The following is a 15651-nucleotide window of genomic DNA, read 5'->3' as shown; positions in this document are numbered from 1 at the left end:
TGTCCATTCATACTCCAAGTACATACTCTTATTACCAGATAGAGTCCCTGTCTCTCTTCTCAGGGCTCCCAATTCACTATTCCAGAGAGGAGGGGGAGGAATGCTGGGAAATAAGCTCATTGCCCTGAAGGAGGAATGAGCTCCTTTGCCTCTTGTTCGTGGTCCATAATTATAGTAGCAGGTAAGCTTTGGTGCTGACAACAGAAAACTACTTGACTTAGGAAGCTTTTCCCCACTCAGTTTGTTTGTTTTGTCCATCCAAATGGCGCCATCTGCTCCTGTTTCTTGTCCCCTATCATCATCAACCCCACCTCTCTTCTTACAGACATGGAAAGGGAATTTGGGGACTTGAGGTCTTTTCAGGAGCAGTAGTTTCTTGCACTCATGTTTTTTTTTTTAAATTTTCCAAATACTTTATTGTTTCCACAATTTTTGGAAGTTTCATTGATGAACTGTGGAAAAATGTTACTTTCAAACAGCTTCCTTCATAATCTTGCTTAGTTTCTGGATCCTGATTTTTGAGGACATATCAACATATTTCTCTCCTATATAAACAATCATTCCTCCCATGATTGAAGGGTCCATCTTAATCTCCATTTTCAAGACTTGGCCTTTCCTTAGGAAGCTGTTCAGGACTGTTTTTAATTCTGAAAGAGTTAGGTCATCTTAAGTAGATGTGGCAATACCTGAGCACTGTACTTCTCCATAACGCGTACTCATCATGGTAGAAAATGCTGAAATGACCATTTTCAGCAATCAATTTCATGAGGTTGGCTGGGATGGGGGAAAACTTCTCTTTGCTTTTATGTCATTTCGGGTTTTTATCTCAATAGAATGCTTTATATGGAGATTCATAATAAAATCAATCATTTTGGGATCCTTCAAAAGTTTTGTTACTCTGAGTCACTCCTTTTCTACCATGCCCAGTTTATTATGCTTAGATGCAGCACAGTAAAGAGCAGTGGCTCATTCACCTTCTAGACCATACACTTGAATTGGAGGCCTGACAAGTTAAGAGTTTAGTCTGCCCACAGAAATGGTGAAGCAGCATTTCTGCTGGAGCACCCTGGGACCAGGGGGCACAGCCATTTGTGTAGGTAATTAGGGTGGGACTTTTTTACTGTTTTCTCTTTGAGAATGCTAAAAGTAATCAAGTGCCTTTGATTAAGTCTTACAAAGTGCTAAGCCTCAGGCCCACACCCTTTTGCTCATTAGCTATGAAGCCTTCAGGCCCCAAACAGGGTATGTAAACTCAGAGCTTAGTGTTTTGTTTGGGGCTCTCAGTCACTAAAAGAGTGTTGGTGTGGAGACTCTGTGGAGACTCTGGGTAGCCGCTGGAGCCCCTCCCTGGCTTTGAAAAAAAACAACCCAGATATTGGTGCTTCTCTGGTAACTGTATATTGTGATTTTGTCAGACAGAAATCTGTCTGTTGATTTGTGTTTATTTGCTCTGTTTATGTAATGTATGTTTGTAATTTCTGTTTGTATTTGCTCTGAAGTTCAGGGTGCTGGCTTTTCCCCCCTGAACTAAGTGAATGATATATGTATGTTTGGTTAAAGTGAGATTATTAACCCCTCAAAGTTGCTTTCCTTAGAAAAGCAGATCAAAGAAACTATGCTGACAGCTTTTCTGTGTGCTGGTCTTGTTGGATCTTACACCCCTGCAGCAGCTGTTAGCCACTTTGCTGTTACACCATTTTCTCCTGTGGTCACTGAAGGTCAAACCAGAGTTCAGAGCGAGGAGGAGGAGGAGGAATTTGTATGCAAATATTGTACACAATACATTGTTTTAAAACAATTCTGTCCCTTAGGTTTTCTTGACTGAAATATCTAAGGGCCTAGATAGAATAGAAGAATTTAAGTTATAGCTTATTGTTTTGTCTTTTTTGCCCAGGAAGGCAAGAACATGACTTTCGAAGCAATATTCATGTGATCCTTACTTCTAAATATTCAGGAACAGATATTTCCTAATAATCAAACTTGCCATCTGAATATTATCACTTCTAACAACAGCTCCTTCCTGTAAGTAATCAAAGGTATAAATAAGGGAGTTATTCCTAATAGAATGTAAGCCACTATAGTTGCTTGATTTTTTTTGGAGCAGTTTTTTTCCCAAGCTGCCAATAACAATAATATATATTTGTCTTGTTGGTGTCAATGCAAGGTAGGGATGGAATAGGGCTTACCTTTCTTATTTGTGCATGGGAAAATGGGGTAGACATGCATCCAAAGTAAGACAGTTGCATCATTATGATGAGAAGCCAAATCATCTCTTGAATTTTAAGGCAAGTGTTTTAACCATTGGCACAAATTTCTTTCTCCTCCTGGCCCTGTTTCTGACTCCCCCTGTACTTTAAAACCATGTCCCCTCTACTCCTGGCTCATGCTAGGACTTCCAAGAGTGCCTGGTTGACAGTAAGAGTTTAATAAATGTTTGTTTTCTTCTTTGCTTCCTTCCTGTGACCCAAACTCTTGTTGCTTGGAGAGGTCACTGACAGTGGATAGAGTGTTGGACTTGGAATCAGGAAGACCTCTATTGGAATGCTGCCTTTGACACTTACAAGCAGCAAGCCCATAGATAATTTACTTATTCTCTCCAAGCCTTGGTTTTTTTTTAACCTTAAAATGGGGATTACAATACCTAGAGGTGTTATCCTCATCGGATTATTCTGGAGCTTAAATCAAATAATGTGTATACAATCTTTGCAAACTGTAAAGTGCTCTTTAAACATCCCTAGTTATTATTATTTTTTCCTTTTAATGATTTCAGACTATTCAGATCTAAAGAGATCATGAAAAAAAGCTATCATCTTTCAAGTTTGCTTCTTTTAAATCAACTATAAGAAATGCTCTGCTACACAGGCAAAGGCTACTCTTCAAGGAGAGCCCCTATGAGGGAAAAAGAGAGTAGAGATGTTTCTTTTACTATTAACAGAGGAAAAGGGGAAATTTTTTCAAAGCTTTATCTAGGACTTTAGTATTTAAATTTATGATGCTAATTATTATAGCAGAGATAATTCCAACCATAATCTTTAATAAATTTTTAAACTTTTATTTATTTACATGTGATATATGAACATATAAAAATATTTATAAATCTAGAAATATAAATTATACATATTTATAAATTTATTTTTTTAAATTTTACTTTAATTTTTATTTTAAATAAGCATTTGTTTTTTCTCCCTTTCATCTCCCAGAAAAAAACCCCAGACTATTTTCAACAAATATACATAGTCAAGCAAAATAAATGCCCACATTAGCCATATCTAAAAATGAACATTTCATTCTTCACTACATCACCTCTCTGTCTGGAAGTGGATGACATTCTTCATTGCCAGTCCCTCATTAGAATGCAAGCTCCTTGATGGCAGGGAATATCTTTTTGTCTCTGTATTCTCAGTGCTTATTAGCACAGTTCCTGGCACTGTAAGCACTTAATAAATATTTATTAATCTGACTTGATAATGTATCAGAGAACATGTTCAGTATAGGTAACCAGTATTCTTAAATGCTGTGCTTTCCAGACAAAAATAAATGATATCATAAGGAAATGTGAAAATTCACATTTTTTTAAAACATTTATTATTAATTTATTAACATTCTTTTCTTTTTAAAATTTCAAGTTCCAAATTCTCTCCTTTCTCCTACTTCTCCCACCACCCACCATGAAGATAAGGAAATGATATCAATTACACATGTGAAATCATGTAAAACATATTTTCATATTAGCCATATTGGAAAAAACCCAAAAAATAAAGTGAGAAAATCATACTTCAATTTGCACTCAGAGTTTATCAATTCTCTCTCTGGAGGTGGACATTTTTTCATCATGAGTCCTTTAGAATTGTCTTGAATCATCGTATTGTTCAGTGTAGCCAAATATTTCACAGCTGATCATCATTACAACGTTGCTGTTACTGTGCACAATGATCTCCTGGTTCTTCTTCCTTCACTTTGTACTAGCTCATATAGATCTTGCCATGTTTTTCTGAAATCACCCCCACTGTCATTTCATATAGCACTCCATGACACTCATATGCCATAACTCATTCTGCTAATCCCCAATTGATGGGCATCCCTTTGATTTCTAATTCTTTGCCACCACAAAAAGAGCTGCTATAAATATTTTTGTACATATAGATCCTTCTTCCTTTCCCTTTAATCTCTTTGGTATATAGACCAGTTAGTGGTATTGCTGAGTCAAAGGGTACACATAATTTTATAGCCCTTTGGGCATAGTTCCAAATTGTTCTCCAGAATGTTTGGACCAATTCACCACTCCACCAACAGTTTATTAGTATACCTATTTTTCCTCATATCTTCCAGCATTTGTCTTTTCTGATAGGTGTGATGGAAGTTACTCAGAGTTATTTTCATTTGCATTTCTCTAATCCATAGTGATTTAGAGCATTTCTTCATATAACTATAGATAGCTTTGATTTCTTTTTCTGAAAACTGCCTTTTCATATCTTTTGACTATTTATCAATTAGGGAATGGCTCTCATTTTTATACATTTGACTCAGTTCCCTGTATATTTGAGAAATGAGGCCTTTATCAGAGAAACTTGCCATAAATTTTTTTGATATTGCTTTATTGTCTATGATAACCTTTCCTTATTGAAAGGCAACCTAGGCCATCTTTTGCCTTAATTCTTACCTAGCCTTTAATTACTGAATAGGCATTACCTCACACAAACTGAGACCTGAGAAAGACCTTAGCTTAAAAAGGCCAATGTTTCCCACTGCAGCTGGGGCCATTGCCAGTCATCTTGACCTTTGTCTTACCATTGGACTCTGATGACTCTGGAGGAGAGAGTGAGGCTGATGACTTAGCATAGCTCTACCTCACTTAAATTCAGTTCACTTGGAAGTCAAGATATCACCCTCCTGATGTCATTGGTCATCTTCAAGAATGAAGGACCAGCAACAATAACAGCGATAAGTTTCTCTGATTGTCTCTTTTAATTAGGTTCTGTTTTGCTTCTGCTTTGTGTGAGATCATGATTGCTATCCCTGCCTTTTTTACCTTACCTGAAGCATGATAGATTCTGCTTCAGGCTTTTATTTAACTTTGTGAGTATCATTCTGTTTCAAGTGTGTCTCTTGGATTTTGGTTTCTCATCCATTCTGCTATCCACTTCCATTTAAAGGAGAGCTTATCCCATTCATATTCACAGTTATGATTACTGTGTATATCCCTTCATTCTATGTTTTTCTGTTCATCCTTCTGTCTCTCTCTTTTTATGCTGTACCTGCTCAAAAGTCTGTTTTGCTTCTGATCACTGCCTCCCTTAACCTGCTCCCTTTTATCATTTCTATCCCCTCAACCCCCATATTTCTTATCCTCTTTTCCTCCTATTTCTCTATTGGTTAAGACAGATTTATACATCCAACTGAGTGTGTATATATATTCTTCTCTGTTTGAACCAATTCCGATGAGAGCAAGGTTCGAGCATTGCCCACCATCCTCATCCCCACTTACCTCTCCACTATAAAAGCTCTTCCTGGTGTGCCTCTTTCATGTGAAAAATTTCCTCCATTCTGCCTCTCCTTTCCCTCTTTCCCCAGTGCATCCCTCTTTTTCCTTTTTTTTTTTTTTTTGGAGATTGTCCTAACATAATTAACTTATATTCATGCCTTCTGTCCATGTAGACTCCTAACTAACTGCCCTAATAATGATAAAGTTCTTAGGAGTTACACATATCATTTTCCCTTATAGGAATGTAAACAATTTAACCTTATTGAGTCCCTTATGATTATTCTTTTATGTTTACCTTTTTATGCTTCCCTTGAGTCTTGTGTTTGAATGTCAAATTTTCTATTCAGCTCTATCTTTTTCATCAGGAATGCTTTAAAATCCTCTGTTTCACTAAATATGTATTTTCTCCCCAGAAGAATTACACTCAGTTTTGCTGGGTAGGTTATTCTTGGGTGTAATCCTAGCTCCTTTGCCGTCCAGAATATCATATTCCAAGCCCTCTCCTCTTTTAATATGGAAATTGCTAAATTTTGTGTGATTCTGACTGGCTCCATGATATTTGAATTGTTTCTTTCTGGATCCTTGTAAAATTTTCTCCTTGAAACTGGGATCTTTGGAATTTGGCTATAATATTCCTGGGAGTTTCATTTTGGGATCTCTTTCAGGAAGTGATTGGGGAATTCTTTCAATTTCTTTTTTATCCTCTGGATCTGAGACATTAGGACAGATTTCCTTTATAATTTCTCGAAATATGATTTCTAGGCTCTTTTTTTTATCATGGCTTTGAGGTGTCCAATGATTCTTTTACATTTTCTCTCCTCAATCTATATTATAGGTGAGTTGTTTTCCCAATGAAATATTTCATATTTTCTTTTATTTTTTAATTCTTTGATTTTGTTTTATTGATTCTTGATGTCTCATGAAGTTATTAGCTTCCAATTGCCCAATTCTAATTTTTAAGGATCATTTTCTTCAGTGAACTTTTGTACCTTCTTTTCCATTTGTTCTATTCTGCTTTTTAAGGAGTCCTTTTCTTCAGTGAATTCTTGAACCTCTTTTACCATTAGGCCAATTCTGTTTTTTAAAGTGTTATTTTCCGCAGTGCTTTTTTGTGCTTCTTTTACCAAGCCATTATTTCTCTTTTCATAATTTTCTTGTGTCAGTCTCATTTCTTTTCCTAATTTTTCTTTTACCACACTTGTCTCTTTCTTTAGCTCCTCCAAGAATTTTTGTTGGGTTGTAGTAGCAATTTATATTTGAAGATCTTTCCCACCCGTTGATAGGCCAGGGGACCTGCTTACATCACAGGAAGCCTGAGTCACATGTGATGGGAGGAGCTTCCTGACAGGAAAAGGAAGTTATGTCATGGGAAATGGACAGAGAGAGAGAGAAAGAGAGAGAGAGAGAGAGAGAGAGAGAGAGAGAGAGAGAGAGAGAGAGAGAGAGCAGTTAAGAATGCTAATGGCTGCTGCTAATGGCCACCCTCATGATAGTTAGAACTGAACAGGCTGACTTAGTTGTACTGTGAATTTGTGTTTGGAGAAGACCCCAGCAGGGGGTCAGAGAGATTTTGGGATGGAGAGACTCCATGTTGTGATATTATGTATTGAATATTTTACTGCTCTGATAGTTTGGATAAATGGCTTGTGGGATCTGGTTCTCTGGTGTCTGAATAAATGGTTTACTTCTTCTACCTTCTTTGTGGAGAGTCAAGTATACTTTGTGATACAGAACTACATAGGCATTTTGACAATTATCATCTATGTTGTTATTATTGTCTTACTGATACATGGGCTTGGATCCAATTAACATTTTTCTTTGAGGCTCTGCTTTTAGCTGTTTTCACATTGTTGTCATTTTCTGTGTTTGTGTCTTGGTCTTCCCTGCCACTGTAGTAGCTTTTAATAGTCAAGTTCATTTTTTTGTTTGTTTTTTGCTCATTTTTCCAGCCTATTTCTTGACTTTGAACTTCATGTTAAAGTTGTGCTCTGCTCACCTGCGGGTGAGGAAGCACTGCCCCAAACTTCAGGCTTTTTTTGTTCTACTGTTTTCAGAGCTAGTTCTGGGGGTCCAAGGTAGAGTGATGGGGGAGAGGTGTGGTCACTGCTCTCCTGGTCTATAATCTGGTCTTTACCTAGGAAGGGCCCCTGGTCCCCAAGCACTAGCTCTTCTGTTGGCCTTGGAAGTATAACCAGGATGCCTGTTCCTTTGTGACCAACCACGAGTGCTCTTTTTCACCCTGGAACTGTGACCCAGAACTGCATATGAGCAATAGAGTTACCAATCGGTGCCAGCTGCACTCAGTGCCAGCAAAGGGTCCCCTGTAATCTCTTCTTGACCAGTTGTCCAGTCCTCCTACTGTCTCTAGGTCCAGAGCTCCCGAGGCTGCTGTTGTTGCTGTTGCTGTTCTGGCTGCCTCCAAGGCTCACTACTGGTGTTGTTATGCATGCTATGCTCTAGTTGGTGCCCACCTCCGTGTTGCAGACCTCTCTTGCCAACCTAAGTTGTCTTATGCTGGTAAAATATCTCATTCTGACCTTTTATTGGCTCTGCCACTCCAAAATTTGATGTAAGGAGTCATGTTAAAGTTGTTTGGAGGGGAATTTTGGGAGAGTTCAACTAGATTGCTACCTGTACTCCGCCATCTTCCCATGTTGTTCTGAAGAGGTAAATAAAGAAATTGGCAAAGTTGGTTCAAATGTATGCCCAGAGACAGCTAGAATGATGAGACAATTTGGCCTTCCTGTCTTTCAGCAGTCACTCGGTGGGTAATCGAACAAACCATCATGAAGGTGATTATACGTTATGTACCAACATCTGTCTCAAAGAAGGAAAAAGTAGAGGAATTCTAGGAAGAACTGGACAATATCTTCCAAACTAAATCAGCATTTAGGCTGGGACTCAAGTCTATTTGCATTTTTGTTGTTCACCCAGGAGGAGAGATTCATGCAAAGAAGTGAACCCTGGGTTACAAGCAAATACTTTGATGTTCAATGGTGTTTGTTTCTGGTCAGGATCCTTGGTTTCGGTTCCTCGTTCTGACTCTTACTATGTGACTGGGTGGAGTCAACAAATCTTTCTGACCTTCAATTTCCACATGAGTGAAATGTGCATGATAATATTGGTATTACTTACAGACACTGTTCTGAGGAGAACACTTTGTAAACCTCAGAGTGTTACATGAATGTGTCTTTATAAATGTTTTTCTTATCAGTGATTTCATTGTGGAAATAGGTTCAGGGGAAGGTAGCAAAAATTGTGTTGAAAAATGATCCAGGATCAGTCAATAAAAAGATCACAAGAATTGCAAACTAAGAAACGTCACGTGCATACAATGAATATTTTCTTTAAGAAAATAATTGGAATGGATGGTACACTAAAAAATAAAATGATTTTATCTTCATAGACAGAAACTAACTGGTAACAACTGTAAACAGTCACTTCAGAAAATTTGCGTACAGTCAAATCATCAGTTGGTAAGAACACAAGTAAAAGTAAACACCAGATTAAGAGAAAAGATAAGGAGGAGAAGTCACAGTTTACGATTACAGCTATTCTAGTTTGATCTGTTTAAATTCCGAGAAATGGAACTAGACAAAAAAAATGCAAGATAATTACTATAACATGGGAAATTCAAAGAGCCTAGAAACTGCTTTAGGTGGGAAATATTTAATTTCCTTAACATTTAATCGTGGATATGCTCTCTTGTCAGTCTGAAAGACTTGGCACCCAAAGCAACTCCAATTTAGAGTGTAGATCCTTTATAAAACAACATTGAGGAGAAAAATTGAATATTACAGGAAGAATCACTTTACAGAAAACAGGAAGAAAATGAGCCTTCAGAAGGTTTGGTTGGAGATTCAGCTAAAAACCAGATTACCTCAAGATCATTTAGATCACCTAAGAGCAACCAAAGGATGCAAAATGAAATACATAGGACAGTATTTCTATAGTTATCTATTTTCATCAGCAGTAATAGTAGAAACCACATCAATTGGATTCTAACCACTTCTTTACCCAAGCGTTATGTGGAAAAAATGGTAATAGCATTTACAGTGATATATTAAAGACAATGTAATAAAGATATATTAAAGACTGGCTGAACTCGACTTAATTCAAACTAAAGAAAATTAGTTTTGGAGGTATTTTAGTTTCTAAAAACATATAGGGATCAATTTTTGAGATAGAACAAAGAGGGGATGGTTTAAGAAAATTGGAAAAGGATCATGGATGATGCTTTTACAAAACAAAAAAGGCTACTGAGAAGTAACCAGCAACTACTAACCCATTTGCCTGCTTTTTCATTGCCTTAAATTTAGTAACAGTGTGGACATTGTAGATAGCTTCAATGAAAGTATGAGAAGAGAAAAGGTAAAATTTTTATCCCTTTTTGTAAATTAGTACTTTCTGATTTTATGTATTAGTCACTTATCAACAAACACTGGCTCCCTAACATATGTACCATACTACTTTTCCATAAAAAAAGGTTAAACTACATAACATTGTGATTGTAAAAAACAGTACATGCCATTTTCACTTATGTATAAAGGATATATGCTTGAACTTTAATAATTTGGAACCAGAATTATTTATTGTATTTTATCTGAATTTTGCTGCCTTTCAATGTTTTTCCACTTTCATGATTGGAGACATTGTGTAAATTTTTCCTGGGTTTCTACTTTCTTCATTCTGTATCGGTTCATATAAGTCTTCCTATGTTTCCATGAATTCTTCAGATTTGTTGTTTCTTATGGCAAATGATATTCCACTAAGTTCATATACCACAGTTGTTTTAGTTATCCCTTAATCATTGGGCTTATAATTTGTCTCCAGGTTTTTGCTATCACAGTGTTGTATGAATATTTCATTATATTAGCGATCTTTCTAAAATCCACCATTGACTTTGCTGAGGTATATGCCCTGCAGTGAGATTTCTCAATCAAAGGATATAAGCAGTTTTGCATTTTTTCTTTTATAATTCCATTCCATTCAGAATGGTTCGATCCATTTATAGCCAACAGGTAGACTTTTATGGGTTGGTTTTTTTTTTTAACAGCAGACCATATCTTTAGAGTCACACAATTGATGCTCAGATCTAGGGAATGTAAAATCCTGCTGTGTTTGTTGTTAATTTATTTCTAGAAAGAATTTGGCTCAGAACCTCCTTCTCAGAAAAGTGTTTCAAAATCTGCACAACTGTGACAGGCAATTATCTACTAAGTAGTGGTACCAAGCAAGGAATTAAACAGGGACATAATGTAATGTGCTTGCTGTACCTGTTTGTCAGTTGTTCATGGAAGATATTGTTCATGCAAAAGTCTCAGACAAAGGATGGTGAGCTTCTCTGCTGCTATTTACAATGATAATTTCCAGGAAAACTCCAAAACTTCCTTGGAGAAATCCTTAGTAATGCAAAAGAGATTAGTCCAAACATTCATGATGGAAAATAAACTAGCTGAAAAACATCTACATTGCCAGGTTTGGCTGGATGAATAATGGGTTAAATTAGCCATCAATATGTATGTCTTAGAGAGACACTGAAAATGGATAATTATCTGCTCTCAGAATTGAGTAGGTGGAGAAAATTGGTCCAGATTATATTCAGGAAAATGGTAGGCACTTTCAATGATTCTCTTTCCTGAAATTTTCCTCCAGAATTCTTGTCTGGATTTTTCCTAATATTTGTAGACTGCTTAGCACAGTGCTGCCACATAGTAAATAATAAATGCTTGCTCCCTTCCCTTTTCTCTTTGCCCTTCCCAACACACCATATATTACATATTATTCATCTGTGTATTCCTCTTATCTCCCCAAGGAGAAGGTAAGCTCTCTGATGGCAGGGCCTGTGTTTCATTTCTTCATAACCCTGGAATTTAGCACAGGGCCTGGCACATGGCAAGCACTTAAACGTTTGTAGAATTGATTTGTTCTTTGCTGCAAACTTCCTCTCCCCACCTTTATACCAGTATTTTCTTGTTGGTGCATTAAGTCTGTGAATCAGGGGAACCCACAATGTCAGAAGAATTAAAATGATTTTAATAAAATGAGCCACTTAAAGATGGATTGGCAGGAGCAATAACAACTCAGATTTAAGAGAAGGCTTTAAAGAAATAGTCGAGGATATATTTGAGTGGAGGATGAATTGTAACAAGAATGAGAAACAACAAATATACTGATGCCATGAGATACAAGAGGAATAAGAGGAATCTAGATCCTCTATGGGGAAAGCATGGACAAAAGAAGGCAAGACTTTTGGTTTGCATTGGAGAATGGAGTACCCATTACTGATGGAATCATTGATTCAGCAAAACAAAGCACAGTTGTGCTTAGGGGACAGTTCATACTAGCAATCCTCAGAAAATCATCTGCATCTGTACCTAGATATGATGTATATGATTTCTGTAATTAATGCTGGTTTGATGTTTTCACAGTTGAATATATCTGCCTTATCCATTACTTCTCTTAAAGCACAGTATGATCCAGTCAAAAATTACTTTCTGGGTCTTCATCACACCTAGCGCTCATCTCTCATCTCAGTGCTTTTGCACTAGCTGTGCCCCTATGCCAGGAATGCACTTCCTCTTCCTCTTTTAGAATCCTTTATTTCCTTCAAAACTCAGTTTAATTGCCACTTTCCACAGGAAGCCTCTCCTGATTGCCCTCCCCTACCCCAGCTCATATTTATTTTATTATGTTTTTACCTTATATTTATTTAGCATATATTTTCATATACTTTATATGTACATATCATCTCAGGGACTATTTCATTTTTGCCTTAGTATCTCCAGTACCTAGTATAGTGTCTGGTACACAGTAGGTGCCTAATAAATACTTGCTGATCCATTGTATGTATTATGTATTTCTCTGTGTTTATGTACCTTTTATATTGCGCATCCCCCTAAAACTGAGAGAACTTTCATTCTAAGGGCAATTTGCTCTAAAGCTAATCATTTGATCATTTGATTCTCTATCTCCTGTTTCCACATCTCTCTTTCTCCAATGCATTCAGTACTTCCTAGGGCCTACCATGGCAACACTTTTTTCCTTTTATCCCATACTCCAGAAAATTACTTCTCAAAAATCAAGTCAGTTTGGTGGACTATGTGTTAAATTTTAGTGTTTCCATTTCATAAGTGAAGAATCAGGGGCAGAGGGAAGTAGAGAGTAATGTTTGTGATCACATAGAAAATCATTAGTGATCCCAGGACTAGAATCACAGAACTGGAAAGGACCTCAGAGGCCATACAGTCCAAATTCCTCATTTTACAGATGAGGAAACTGAGGCTCAGAGAAGTTCAAGGTCTTGCCTAAGGTCACACAGGCAGTAAGTGTCATAGTCAGGATCTGAACCCAGGTGTACTGACTTCAAAACCAGAACTTTCCCCCCATGTATGCCACCATTATGTTGCTTCAATCTGTTTTTGAGTCTGCTATTTTAGCCATTAGACATGGATGAGAATAGCTTCAAGAATTTTATGGGGAAAAAAAACCAACTAAATTTTCAAGATGCCTCGCTCCATATTTCCTGCCCCGCACCCCCCGCAAATGTACCCGTCAGAGAGTCTAACATGAGACATTCCTCCAACTGGGCATTTTCACTGACCATTCCTTCATAACTGAAATTCTCTCCTTCATTGCCTCCTCTTGGCCTCTCTGGCTTCTCTGGTTTCCTTCAGGTACTAGCAAAAGTCCTACCTTCTACCATTTTTCCCAGTCCTTCTTAGGGCTCGTGATTATTTTCAACTTAGCCTGGATGGATCTCATTTGTTCAGAGGTGTTGCATGTTGTTTCCCCCATAAGACTGAGCTCTCTGATAGCAGAGACTGTTTTTGCAGTTTGTTGTATCCCCCACACTTAGCACAGTGCCTGGCGCTTACTAATGGAACCCAGAGTCTTGCATATCCATCTTTAATTATGGCCAGCAGGTGCTGAATCTGAAGTTATTTTTTAAAAAGCTAATGAAATAAAGCAGCTTGAGGATTCTGGGTAAGAGTGGACATTTACCTCTTAGATCCTCCTTCACATATAAAGACAGAATTATCTAGAACATAGGTTGGGTGGTTGACCCAAATATCAACTACTGACAATCTTTTTCTTCATCTACTATTTCAAAAATAATTTTTGGGAAAATATGTACATAGAATGCCATACTTTCCCCACTCTTCCTATTTATAATTTTTGATAAAATCTATTTTCCAGTCCTCTGTGGCATCTAGACAATCATGACGGAATACCTCTTCATGGAATAGGCACTGGACTTGGGATTTGGTTGGCCTATGGAACTCCTTGAGGAGGAAACTCCCTTTACCAATGTAGGCCAGCACCTTCTAGGAAATACAAAGTCTTAGAGAGTTGTCTAGAGCCCTGAGAGGGTTAGGTGACTTGTCCAGGGTCACAGAGCCAGTGTGGTTCAGAGGCAGGATTTGAACCCAGGACTTCTATGGCTCCAAGGCTGATTTTATATCCACTGTTATATTGTAAATGAATGAAATTGAATGAGATATGAAAATGGGATGTTAATTCTTATAACTAGTTGATGTCATAATAGGGCTTTGGTTGTCTATAAAATGAAGGGGTTGGATTAGATGGTCTTAAAGATCCCTTCCTTACTCTAAATCTATGCTTTGAGGAGGTGCATGAATAACGTGAAGTGGTTCACTTCTATGGACTCACAAAATCAAGCATTTTGTCTTGACTTGAATGTAATCCACAGATCCTTCTGCATCACAAGGATGTAGTAAGCTATGTTTCTGCAAAGAGCAAGTAAATATTTTTTACCTGTCCCTTGTAAAATTTACAAAATTTTGGAAACTTAGCATAATTAATCGAAGGGACGCACACAGTCAGGAGTGTCTTGGGTTTAGGTTGTATGGGTTCAGGAGAGCCAATTATAAAATGTTCAAGTGTGATACTCCAAATATCAGCAATACAAGTCAGGACTTGATTTATTGTTTTTATGGTTGTCTAGACCTAAGAAAGTGATGGAATAAATGTTTAAAATGAAGATTAAATTTAAAAGTGGGTCTTGCACATATTTTTTCTCCTGGAGAGCTGATGGTTAAATATTTACCAGCATACTGCTGTGACACAGCTTACTACTCTTTTTAGGTTCTTTTTTTATTTAAGGCAAGGTACAAATGATCATTAACTTCCAGAAGTGGTAGAGTGTATATAAGCATCAGTAATTAAAATACCTGATTGGCAAGCTCCTTCAAGAATGAGTCATGGGTTAGAAAGACAACTAGTGTTGGACACATATCTGACATTCTTCATCCTGGGGAACATAATATGGACTACCGCTTCAGGTCAAGTAAATTTATTTTATTTTTAATGAATATTGTTGGCAGATTTCTACTCAGTGACAAATACTCTTTGAAATGGGAAGAGATGAAAATGGAAAAGGATGAGATCTTCTATGTTGTGAATTTAAATGGCACGTCTCCAAGCAGAAGGGTCCCCAAATACCCCATAGCCTTGGCACTGTGGGTGGGGCATTTTTATGAACTGCTCTGCAATTCAGGGGCTACTCAGCGTGTCCTTTAACCTGTGAATCTTACACCATAGGTTTAGGTTGGTTCTATACGCTTTGGGGAATGTTTGAATAGGAAAGGAACATAGCAGAGATCTATTCCAAGCTCTTCATTTTACCAATGATACAATGGAAGCTAAGGAAGGGAAGATATTTTGCCCAGGGTCACAGAGCAAATTACTGGCCAAGCTAAGATCCCAAGTCTCCAGACTTCCATTCTAGTACTTTATCCAACACACCCCAATATGATGCCTACAACCTGGGATTAAAAAAAAAATTTTAATAGGGCTATATAATTACAAAGCACAGAGCAAACATTTCACTTGAGGTTTATAACAGCCCTGAGAAGAAAGTTGCATTGTGTAAAATGCTAAATGTTAGCTATTAATAAAAGCAGCATAGAATAGAACATTGGACTTTGTTTGTTAATGAACTTGAGGTTAATCTCAAGCCCTGACTCTTCCCACACATGTGACCTCTATGAGCCCCAGCTTCTTCATCTGTAAAATGGCTATAATAATCCTTCCACCTTTATTATCTCCACTTTACAGATAATGAAAACGAAGGGATGAGAACACTTACATTATGGATTTTTTTTAGATCAGTCATGTCTGACTCCTTAAGATCCTATTTAGAGTTT

At 37.3% G+C, this 15651-nt stretch overlaps 1 pseudogene; it reads right to left on the bottom strand.

Annotated features, from left to right (window-relative positions):
- Nucleotides 1-471: 471 nt before the first annotated feature.
- Nucleotides 472-1089, bottom strand: LOC118836324 (annotated as a pseudogene).
- Nucleotides 1090-15651: the final 14562 nt, after the last annotated feature.

Source organism: Trichosurus vulpecula, chromosome 1 (genome assembly GCF_011100635.1).
Source record: "Trichosurus vulpecula isolate mTriVul1 chromosome 1, mTriVul1.pri, whole genome shotgun sequence".
NCBI lineage: Eukaryota > Metazoa > Chordata > Mammalia > Diprotodontia > Phalangeridae > Trichosurus > Trichosurus vulpecula.
Note: the sequence above shows the minus strand (reverse complement) of the source record. Positions and strands in the feature narration are given on the sequence as shown.